This window comes from Prionailurus bengalensis, chromosome C1 (assembly GCF_016509475.1).
Source record: "Prionailurus bengalensis isolate Pbe53 chromosome C1, Fcat_Pben_1.1_paternal_pri, whole genome shotgun sequence".
NCBI classification, from domain to species: Eukaryota; Metazoa; Chordata; class Mammalia; order Carnivora; family Felidae; genus Prionailurus; species Prionailurus bengalensis.
In genome coordinates, this window is record NC_057345.1 from 95,564,692 (window position 1) to 95,576,001 (window position 11,310).

Here is an 11,310-nt window from a genome sequence, read left to right on the forward strand (position 1 = left end):
CTGGCTGCTACTTATCTGAACAGAATCTAGATCTTAGATTTTTGGAGCTATTATCAACTGAGACATAGGCCACTCTGCTGAGCCTAGGAATTGAAGCTCTCCTTTACAGTCCTGTGTCCCCTGAGTATGCCACGCAGCTTGGTTTGGGCGTATGCCATGCTGGTTCTTCTGGAGCCTCGGGAAGGCTGAGGTCTTGGGAAATAAGGGCGGCTCTCTGTTACTTGTCTCTGGCTACTGTCTAGAAAAATGCTGGGGACAGAATCACAACTCACAACTTCTGCCTGAGTTTCATCTCCTCCTGGTTCCGAATTCATTTATTAAAATCTTTATGGACATAAAAGGAACTGAATTTGCAAATGACACCACTTCGTGTGACACAGAAAGATGTGTCATTGAAGACAGACTGACAGATACATCAATACAAAGTCACATACAGGAGCACTAATTCATAGCAGAACCGAAACCACCCCAAGCCTAGGTTTCTTCCATCATTTTTATTCTCTAGCCTTTTCCTCTTCTCTGCTGGACCCTGCTGGGCACAGACACAGGTACTTACCACTGTTAACCCACGGTGTGTTAGGAAAGAGGAACCACTTTCCATATGGCCCTCTGTGCATAGACAAAACAACAACTAAAAGCAAATTCTTCAAGGAAGCTAAATAAGTCATCACAAAGAGCAGGTTCAGTGTCAGAGCCACCTTGCTTTCCTTTATGAGGGAAATGATAGCTAACAGGAGCTGTTACTTATGTTAGTGATGTCCAGAAGCCTTGGCAACCAGAGTAACCCTGTGGCCAGTCGCTGCCATCTCGCTGTCCCCCAAAAGGCCCCCATAGTGTTCCTAGAGTCATCACAGAAGAATCTTCATTATGAGATCACAAAATTAACAATCTCCAAACAAGTCAGTGGGGAGATGGTAGCAAAGGGTAAGGGTCGATCTCAGGCCCCAGTGCAAGAATTTGAAAGATAAGGTCTTTTACTTTAAGGGTCTAAATTTTGTCACCACATTAACAGAAGGGGAGATGACCATTGGTGATAAACACATAGAAACTAACACGAGGGGGAGGGGGCTTGTCAATGTAACTGAGGGACTGTTTTGGACTCAAGCCATGCAATGTTTTTCAAACTACAGGCATCAACCTATTAGTGACTTATGAAATCAGCTTAGTAGATCACGTTCAGAGTGTATTTTCAATGGAGTGGAATGAAATGGAATGGGTGTATCAGATGACAGCACATAAGCAAGACTAATTCTTTTTCATCAGGTATATGTTTGAGTGTATAGTGGGTAGCACTCTAAAATTAATTCCTTTTGTTTTACACCCTTATTGAAGTATATAATTCACATGCAATAAACTTCACATATTTAAAAAAATTTTTTTTAATGTTTACTTATTTTTGAGAGAGAGAGAGAGAGAGAGAGAGCGTGAACGGAGGAGGAGCAGAGAGAGAAGGAGACACAGAATCTGAAGCAGCCTCCAGGCTCTGAGTCAGCACAGAGCTTAACGCGGGGCTCAAACTCACAGGTCGTGAGATCATGACCTGAGCTGAAGTTGGACACTTAACCGACTGAGCCACGCAGTCACCCTTTTAAACTTCACATATTTAAAGCACACCATCTGATAAATTTTGACATATGTATACACGGGTGAAACCATCACCACAATCAAGATAACATATCCAGGGTGCCTGGCTGGCTCAGTTGGTAGAGCATGTGACTCTCGATCTCAGGGTTATGAGTTCAAGCCCCACATCGGGCATAGAGATTAATTTAAAAAAAATTAATGAATCTCCCCAAATATATTCTATTTTTTAAAAAAGATATCATATCCACTGCCCCCCAAACTTTCCTCATGCCTCTTTGTGATCCCTTCTTCTCCTTCTTCCCCACTCCTCCCCACTAACTACTGGTTTTGCTCTGTGCCATTATAGCCTGTACTTTCTAGAAAAGTGTAGAAATGGTATCTACAAAAAAATGCGCACACTTTTTTTTACATGGCTTCTTTCAATCAGCCTGCTTATGTTAACATTTGGCCGTGTAGCTGTGTGCCCCAATAGTGCATTCATTGATATTGCTGGGTAGGATTCCACTGCGTGAATCTATCACAAATTACTTATGCATTCACCTATTGATGGGCATCTAGATTGTTTCCAGTTTGGGGCTACTACATTTAAAAGTGCCCTCCAGGGGCGCCTGGGTGGCGCAGTTGGTTAAGCGTCCGACTTCAGCCAGGTCACGATCTCGCGGTCCGTGAGTTCGAGCCCCGCGTCAGGCTCTGGGCTGATGGCTCAAAGCCTGGAGCCTGTTTCCGATTCTGTGTCTCTCTCTCTCTCTGCCACTCCCCCGTTCATGCTCTGTCTCTCTCTGTCCCAAAAATAAATAAACGTTGAAAAAATATTTAAAAAAAAAGTGCCATCCATAAACACTCACATTCAAGCTTTTATGTGGACAATATGTATTCTTGGGTAAACACCTGGTTATGGAAAGACTGAATCATATGGTAGGTGTATATTTAGCTTTTTCGGGAACGGCCAAAACACATTGGAAAACGATTGCACCTTTTTACATTCCCACTGGTAGTGAAGGCAAGTTCCAGTTTCTCTAAATGGACCCTTGCCAATGCTTGGAATAGTCAATTACATTAGTTTTAGTGATTCCAGTGGTTACGTGGTCGTATCTCATTGTTTTAATTTGCATATTCCCAGTGACCAATGAGATTGAGCATCTTTTCACATGTTTAATTTGACATTTATACATCTTCTTTGGTGAAATTACTGTTAAACTTTTTGTCCATTTTTGGGGCACGTGGGTGGCTCAGTTGGTTGAGCATCCGACACTTGATTTCCATTCAGGTCATGATGACACGGTCATGGGATCAACCCCCGCCCCGCGTTGGGCTCCTTGCTGAGCATGGAGACTGCTTAAGATTCTCTCTCTTTCCCTTTCCCTCTGCCCTTCCCCACTCGCATTCTCTCTCTTCAAAAAAAATCTTTTGTCCATTTTTAATTGGATTACTCATCTTCTGAAGGAGTTGTTAAAATTCTTTACATATTTTGTTACAAGTCTTTTGTCAGATATATATGTTCTGCAAATATTGTCTCCCAGTTTGTGGCTTACCATTTCATTTTTTAAATAATGCCTTTTGAAGGGAAAATGATTTACTATATATATATTTTTTTCTTTTTTTTTTTTTTGCTTGGATATTCAGTTTACTTATTTTTGCTTATATAGTTTGTGGGTTTTGTGTCATATTTAAGAAATCTTTGCCAAGCTCAAGGCCACTAAGGCTTTTGCCTGTGTTTTCTCCTAGAAATTTTATAGTTTTAGCCTTATATTCAAGTCTATGAACCATTTCAAGTTAATTTTTGCATATGGCATGAAGTAAGAGTTGAAGTTCATTGTCTTTCATATGGGTATCTAATTGTTCCAGCACCACTGGTTAACAAGATTGTCCTTTCCCCATTCAGTTGCCTTGACATCTTTCTTGAAATCAATTGACCATATGCATGTGAGTCTATTTCTGGACTCTATATATTCTGTTCCATCAACCTATTTGCCTGTTTTTATACCAATGCCACACTGTCTTGATTGCTGTGGTTTCATAGTCAGTCTTGAAATCTAAGTAGTGTTGGAGTCCCAACTTTGTTCTTTTTCAAAGTTTATTTGGCTATTCTAGGTCTGTTGGATTTTCATATACATTTTAAAATCAGCTTTTTAATTTCTTCAAAAAAGCCTCTGGGAGCTTGATTGGTATTGTATAGATAAGCTTGGGAGAGAATTGCTATCTCAAAAACACAGAACCTTACAATCCACAAACATGATCTATCTCTCCATTTTAGTAGGCCTTTTCATATTTCCTCCAGCAATGTTTTATAGTTTACAGTGTTCAGAGTTTACATATGATTTTACATATTGATGTAATTATATGGTTTTTATTTTTTCTTAGTCTGTTAATATACAAATTATGGGTTAGGTTTTGAATGGTAAACCAACATCCTATTTCTAGAATAAATTCCACTTGGACATATGTGTTATCCTTTTTATGTGTTGTTAGATTTCATTTACTAAAAATTCTAAGGATTTTTTTGGCCATCTATTTCATGAAAGATACTGATATGAAATCAATACTGGTTTTATAAACTGAGTTGGGAAGTATTCTCTTCAATTTTCTTGGAAGAGTTCTGGTGGAATTGATATTTTATCCTTAAATGTTTGATGCAATTTACTAGCGAAGCCATCTGGCCCCAGAGTTTTCTTTATGGGAGGATTTTTTTTTAACAAGAAATTCAATTTATTTAGCTTTGACAGTTTGTGTCTTTAAAAATTTTTTTTGTTTCTTCCAAATTGTTGAATTTATCAGCAAAGTTATAAATAACATCCACTTATTATTTCCTTTCAGTTTGTACAGGAGCTGCAGTAATGTCCTCCACTTTAGCAATTTCATCTTCTCTTTTTACAGAGTTTGTCAATTTCATTGATATTTTCAAAGAACCAGCATTGATTTCATTGATTTTTCTCTATCATTTTTCTGTTTTCTATTTCATTGATTTCTGCTGTAGCCTTTATTATTTTCTTTCTTCTGCTTGCTGTGGGTTTAGTTTACTTATCTCTTTCTAGCTTTCTTAAGGTAGAGGCTGAAGTCATTGATTTGACTTTTCTAGTAATGTTTAGTGCTATAAATGTCCCTCTAAGCACTGCTTTGGCTGGGTCCACAAATTTTGATGTTATATTTTTATTTTTATTTATTTCAAACTACTTTTCTAATTTGCTCTTTTATATCTTCTGTGATATAACAGATTATTTATAAGTGTGTTAATTTCCAAATATTTGGGAAATTTCTTAGTATTTTTATATTATTTATTTCTAATTTAATTCCATGTGGCTAGAAAACCATTTGTATGATTTAAATCCTTTTGAGTTCATTGGGACTTATTTCATGTTTTATGGGTAAATGTTCTTTGTGTACTTGAATATGTTTTCTGTTGCTGCACGGATAGTTCTATGAATACCAAGTTAGGCCCAGTTAAATGATGGTTGTTATTCAATTTTTCAATATACTTGCTGACTTCTGTTTATGTGTTCTAATAATTATTGAGTGAGAGATGTTAAATTCCAATATAATTGTAGATTTGTCTGTTTCCTCTTACAGTTCTTTCAATTTTTGTTTCATTTATTTTGAAACTCTATTAATACATACATAATTAGGGTTAATGTGTCCTCTTGATGAATCGATCCTTTTATCACTATGAAATAACTCTTTTTATCCTTAATAATATTCTTTGCTCTGAAATCAACTTTGATATTAATAGAGCCTCTTCAGCTTTCTTTTGATTAGTGTTACCATGGTATATTATTTTCCATCCTGTTACTTTTATCCTATTTATGCATTTATATTTAAAGTGGATTTCTTTGAAACAACATATAGTTGAATCTTGTGGTTTTTATGTGATTTGGACATCTCTGCCTTAACTATCAATATAGTTGGATTTAAATCTACTGTCTTGCTATTTGGTTTGTATTTGTTCCATTTGTTTTGGGTTTCCATTTTCTTCTTTGTATGCCTTCTTTTGGACTGAGTATTTGTTAGAATTTTTTTTCGTATTTCTTAAGGTTTATTTTTGAGAGAAAGAGACAGAGTGTGAGCAGGAGAGGAGCAGAGAGAGAGGGAGACACAGAACTGGAAACAGGCCCCAGGCTCTGAGCTGTCAGCACAGAGCCTGACACGAGGCTTGAACTCATGAGAGGTGAGATCATGACCTGAGCTGAAGTCGGATGATTAACCGACTGAGCCACCCAGATGCCCCTGTTAGAATTTTTTTTAAAAAAGGATTTTCTTTCTTTCTTTTTTTTTTTTAATTTTTTTTTCAACGTTTTTATTTATTTTTTTTGGGACAGAGAGAGACAGAGCATGAACGGGGGAGGGGCAGAGAGAGAGGGAGACACAGAATCGGAAACAGGCTCCAGGCTCCGAGCCTTCAGCCCAGAGCCTGACACGGGGCTCGAACTCACAGACCGCGAGATCGTGACCTGGCTGAAGTCGGACGTTTAACCGACTGCACCACCCAGGCACCCCAAGGATTTTATTTCTTACAGCAATTTTAAATTCACAGCAAAACTGAGTGACAAGTACAGAAAGTTTCCACATACCCTCTGCCCCACATACACACAGCTTCACTACTATCAACAACCTGCACCAAGTGGTACACTTGTTATAATCAAGGAACCTATATGGACACACCATTATCACTCAAGTCCATACTTTACATTAGGGTTCACTCTTGGTGTTGTACATTCTATGGGTTTTGACAAATGTGTATAGACATGTATCTATCACTATAGTATCACACAAAATAGTTCCACTGTCCTAAAAATCCTCTGTACTCTACCTATTATTCCCACCCTCCCCCTCAACTTCTGGCAACCCAGTGGTTTTTGTTTGTTTGCTTTTTCCAGTTTTGCCTTCTCCACAATGTCATATAGTTGGAACAATATAGTACGAAGCCTTTTCAGATTGGCTTCTTTCACTTAGTAGGTTCTTTCATTTTAGGTTCCTCCATGTTTTTCCATGGCTTAATAGTTCATTTATCTTTCATGCTCAGTAGCATTCTATTGTCTGGATGTGCCACAGTTTATTGTTCATTTAGCTACTAAAAGTCATCCTGGTTGCTTGCAAGTTTTGGCGATTATGAAAAAAGCTGCTATAAAACTCCATGTGCAGGTTTTTGTATAGATATAAGTTTTTTTTTAACTCACTTAGATAACTACCAATGAGTGTGATTGCTGTATCATATGGTAAGATTACGTTTTGTTTTGTCAGGAACTACCAAATGTCTTCCAAAGTGACTGTACCATTTTGCATTCCCACAGCGATGAATGAGAGTTCCTGTTTCTCCACATCCTTGCCGGCATTTGGCGATGTCAGTGCTTTGGATTTTGGCCATTCTACCAGGTGTGTGTAGTGGTCTCTCATTGTTGTTTTAATTTGCATTTCCCTGATAACATGAGGGGGGTGTCTTTTCATATGCTTATTTGAAAATTTGCATATTTTCATTGGTGAGTGTCTATTCAAGTCGTTGGCCCATTGTTAAATCTGGTTTTTCATTTTCTTACTGCTGAATTTTAAAAGTTCTTTGTATGTTTTGAGTAATAGTCCTTTATCAGATTTGCCTTTTGCAGATATTGTCTCCCTGTGTGGCTCATCTTCACATTTTTTTGGCAATGGACCTTGCAGAGAAAAATTTCAACTTAATGAGGTCCAGAAATAAATGAATTATTATTTCATGGATTGTGCCTTTGATGTTCCAGTTGTTCTAAAAAGTCATCGACATACCCAAAGTCATCTAGATTCCCTTCTATGTTATCTTCTGGTTGTTTTATAATTTTGTGTTTCACATTGAGGTCTATGGTCCGTTTTAAGTTAATTTCTGTAAAGGGCACACAATCTATGTCTAAATTTACTATTGCACGGGGATGTCCAATCATTCCAGCTCCATTTGTCAAAAAGACTATCTTTTTTTCCACTGTATTGCCTTTGCTCCTTAGTTAAAGATCAGTTGACTGTATCTATATGGGTCTATTTTGGGGCTCTCTATGCTCTTCCACTGATCTATCTGTCTACTCTTTCACCAATACCACAGTGTTTTGATTACTGTAGCTTTACTGGAAGCCAGGTATCATCAGTACTCCAACTTTATTCTCCTTCAATGCTGTGTTGGCTATTCTGGGTCATTTGCCTCTCCACATAAACTTTAGAACTATTTTGTTGGTACCCATAAAATAACACTGGGGTTTTGACTGGGATTGTGTTGAATCTATAGCTCTAGATAGGAAGAACTGATGTCTTGACAATATTGAGTCTTCCTACGTGGACATGGAATATCTCTCCATTTATTTAGTTCTTTGATATCTTTTAGATATCTTAGACTTTTGCCATTTTCCTCACATAAATTCATGTGTATTTAATTAGATTTATACCCAAGTATTTCCTATTTACATAATAATGCTAATGTAAATGATATTGTGCTTTTAATTTCAAATTCCAATTGTTTATTGCTGTTTTATAAAAAAAAACATTTTACTTTTGCATATTGACCTTGTATCCTGCAAACTTGCTATAGTAGCAAATTAATCCCAGGAGCTTTTCATTGATTCTTTGGAATTTTATACATAGAAAATCATGGCATCTTCAGAAAACCGTCAGTTCTATTTCCTCCTTCCCAATCTGTATACCTTTTATTTCCTTTTGTTTTATTGCATTAGCTAGGACTTCCAGTACAATGTTGAAATAGAAGAGTGGGAGGGGACATCCTTGCCCTGTTTCTATATTAATATTTGTAATGATTCCATTTTATCCCCTTTTGTTGACTCATTAGCTATAACTATTATTTTATAACCATGGGTTTGTAGAATACAGTCTCCTTTCCAGTATTATACCATTTCACACAAAGCATAAGCCCGTAAAGCAGTATACATCCATTTCCACCCCCCCTCCTGGCCTTTGTGCTATTGCCATACATTCTACTTCTATAAATGTGATAAAGCTTTCACTATATTGTTATTTTACACTTCATTCTTGGTCATACTCTGGCTCTTCACATGACAGGTAATTTTTTTGACTGGATGCCACCGGGTCTTGTGAATTTTACCTTGCTAGTGCTAGATATTTTTGTATTCCTGCAAATATTCTTGAGTTCTGTTCTCGAGCATGGTTAAGTTACTTGGGAACAGTTTTACCCTTTCTAGGTTTGCTTCAAACATTGTTTGGTGAGACCAGAGCTGCCTTTAGTCCAGGGCTAATTCTGTCCTATAACCGAGGTGGTATCTTTATGAGATCTCTACCCCAAATCCCATTAATTGTGAAGTTTTCCACCCTGGCTGGGGGGGGAACATGAACTATTATGGTCCTGTCCTCTGCTCCCTTTCGATGCTTCTGTCCAGCTGCAGATAGTTTCCTTGCATGCGTGTGCTGACCAGCACTCAGCTGACAACTAGGAGGAGACCCTGTGTGGTGTCCAGCCCTTTCTCTCTGCAGACTCTGGCCACCTCAGCTCGCCAGACTCCCGTGTCCATTTCCTCAATCACCAGGCTCTGCCTCGCTCCTTCTGCTCTGCTTTGCAACCCAGACACTCTTCCAGAAGTAATCTGGGTGACTGTGGGGCTGACATCATCTTTTTCTCTCTTTCGGGGAGTACCGTCTTCAGGGCCTGACAGTGTCCAAACACTGTTTATTACTTGTTTTAGCCAGGAAAGCAAATCTGGATCTTCTTATGCCATCTTGCTTGGAATTAAAAGCCTAAAATGTATTTTTTTTAATGTGGGGGGTGTGTGTGTGAGTATAATAAACACTGCCTTTAAAGACACATTTTCACGAGTAATAAAATTCCATCCGTTGCAGGGTATGGTCATGCAAAGGTCAACCAGCTTTAGAAAATCACCTCTTTAACAGAACCATCCTGAGTTGTATTTTTACAAAGGAGTTGTAAACTTGTATAAAGATCGAGAGCTTGAATCCAAGTAGCACAGACTATCATTAAGATCATGTACAAGAGACACTGGAAATTGAGGCCAGCCCTAACAAACTGTACAGAATGGCCTCGCCGTGAGGAGATGCCATCAGCAGAGAAGCAATCCTCAGATACCAATCGGCCCTGATAATCGATGATTCTTCCTCAGAGACCTAGCCAAAAGCACTGAAACAGTAGTAACCTACCTCCCTTGTGGGCAGTGATGAGCTCGGAGAGACTGCCATTGACCTTGCAGTGGGAGAGAAGTGGATTAGTTTGGCTCCTTCCGCAGGCCTCTGAACACAATTAGAGCAAATCCTTCTTAGTGCTAGAGTTACACCCTCAGCATAAATGAGGAACTTTGGGGATATAGTAACCCACTTCTAGGACCTCATGGTGCTTAGTAGCTGAGGAAATGTAGCTGCCAAAGTTTCCATATGCAAATGCCTTTTGTACCTAGTAAGGTAGAGGAGAATCTGAGACCTTAGATCCGACAAGGTAGAGCTCTGTGCTTATGCCACAGCTCTGGCCACCTATTTATTAGGGAGCGACGTGAATAGAAAATAGATCCTATTTGCGCTTGGAAGGGCAATCTAGCATAATGTAGAACGCACAAACGTAGTGTATACGTTTACCAGCTTTGGAGTTGACACAGACCTGGGTTCCAATCCCACCTCGGCCACAAGTGAGTGGTCCTGGATCAAGCTCTCGATTCTCTCTTCTCTGATGATCAGATTCATCCATTTATAAAATGGTGGTGATATTCCCTATTGCAGCATTTTTTCGTGAGAAGTATGCAAGTATGATTCCTGGCACATAATATTCACTCAGAAAATATAGCTATATTTACTATATGGAGATGAAACAGTGACCACAATAAAGAGACAGGAAGGTGGTACCTCTTCATACTTGCCCAAATGAAAACCATGCTGTGTTCTAAAGTGGAGTCCATCCAAGCTTAGGAGAAACGAAGAAAATCTCATTTATACTCCAAAAAAATCAAAATTGTCAGAGAAGTCCCAAGTGAGGATGGCAACTATTGGCCCTGACTGACAGTCCTTCAAAGGCTGTGTTTTCCAGAGACTCAGTCTTTCCAGTGACAATGTTCCATGCAAGAGACCCTGGGAGCCACTCAGTGCTGAGTGCTGCATGACCTCAGTGTGTGCTGGGAAGGCCCCGAAATGAAAGGTAATAGCACACTCCTTCCTCCAGAGACCTTGGCTCTCGCTCAAGGGCAAAGGTGGGTGAGCTGATAGCAGACCTGGCAAAGGAGCTACTGGGATCTGCTGGAATGGGGCCACCTCACAGAGGCCAATCAGCAAGCCAGCAAGGTGTCCGAATGGCTAAACCCGGTTGCTGCCTTCCCATGCTGGTGTGCTTGTGGGTGACCCTGTTTATCCATAATGCTCCACAAAAGAGACCCTGTTTATCCATAATGCTCCACAGTTTCCATTTCTACTCCAAGAGAAGGCTCAATCTGTACCTGCATTTTTCAGAGACAGGGAGCCCACTTCTGCCTTAAAACAGCAACCTTTCCTCCAAACCAGAATACCCAGTCTCAGGATGGAGACAAGAAAGTGAGTTATGATTGGAATTCTCCCGGGGACCCTCTAACCATTCCCTAAAAGGACACTTACTTATACCAATTTACACTTACTTACACTAGTTTATAAGGTGTGCAAAATACTTCGTATATGTACATGGAGAACGTAAATTTTCCTCCCACTGAGACTTTGTATTTAAGTGTAGGTCCTTAAAGTTGGCAGTGTTAGGTATCCAAGGTCCTCAGCACACTTTATGCACCGATT

General features: G+C 39.1%; 1 non-coding gene across 1 annotated transcript; it reads left to right on the forward strand.

Moving 5' to 3' along the window:
- The first annotated feature begins 1,685 nt into the window (after nucleotides 1–1,685).
- On the forward strand, nucleotides 1,686–1,758 carry TRNAE-CUC. Its single transcript has one exon. It is a non-coding gene; the product is annotated as a tRNA-Glu (tRNA).
- Nucleotides 1,759–11,310: the final 9,552 nt, after the last annotated feature.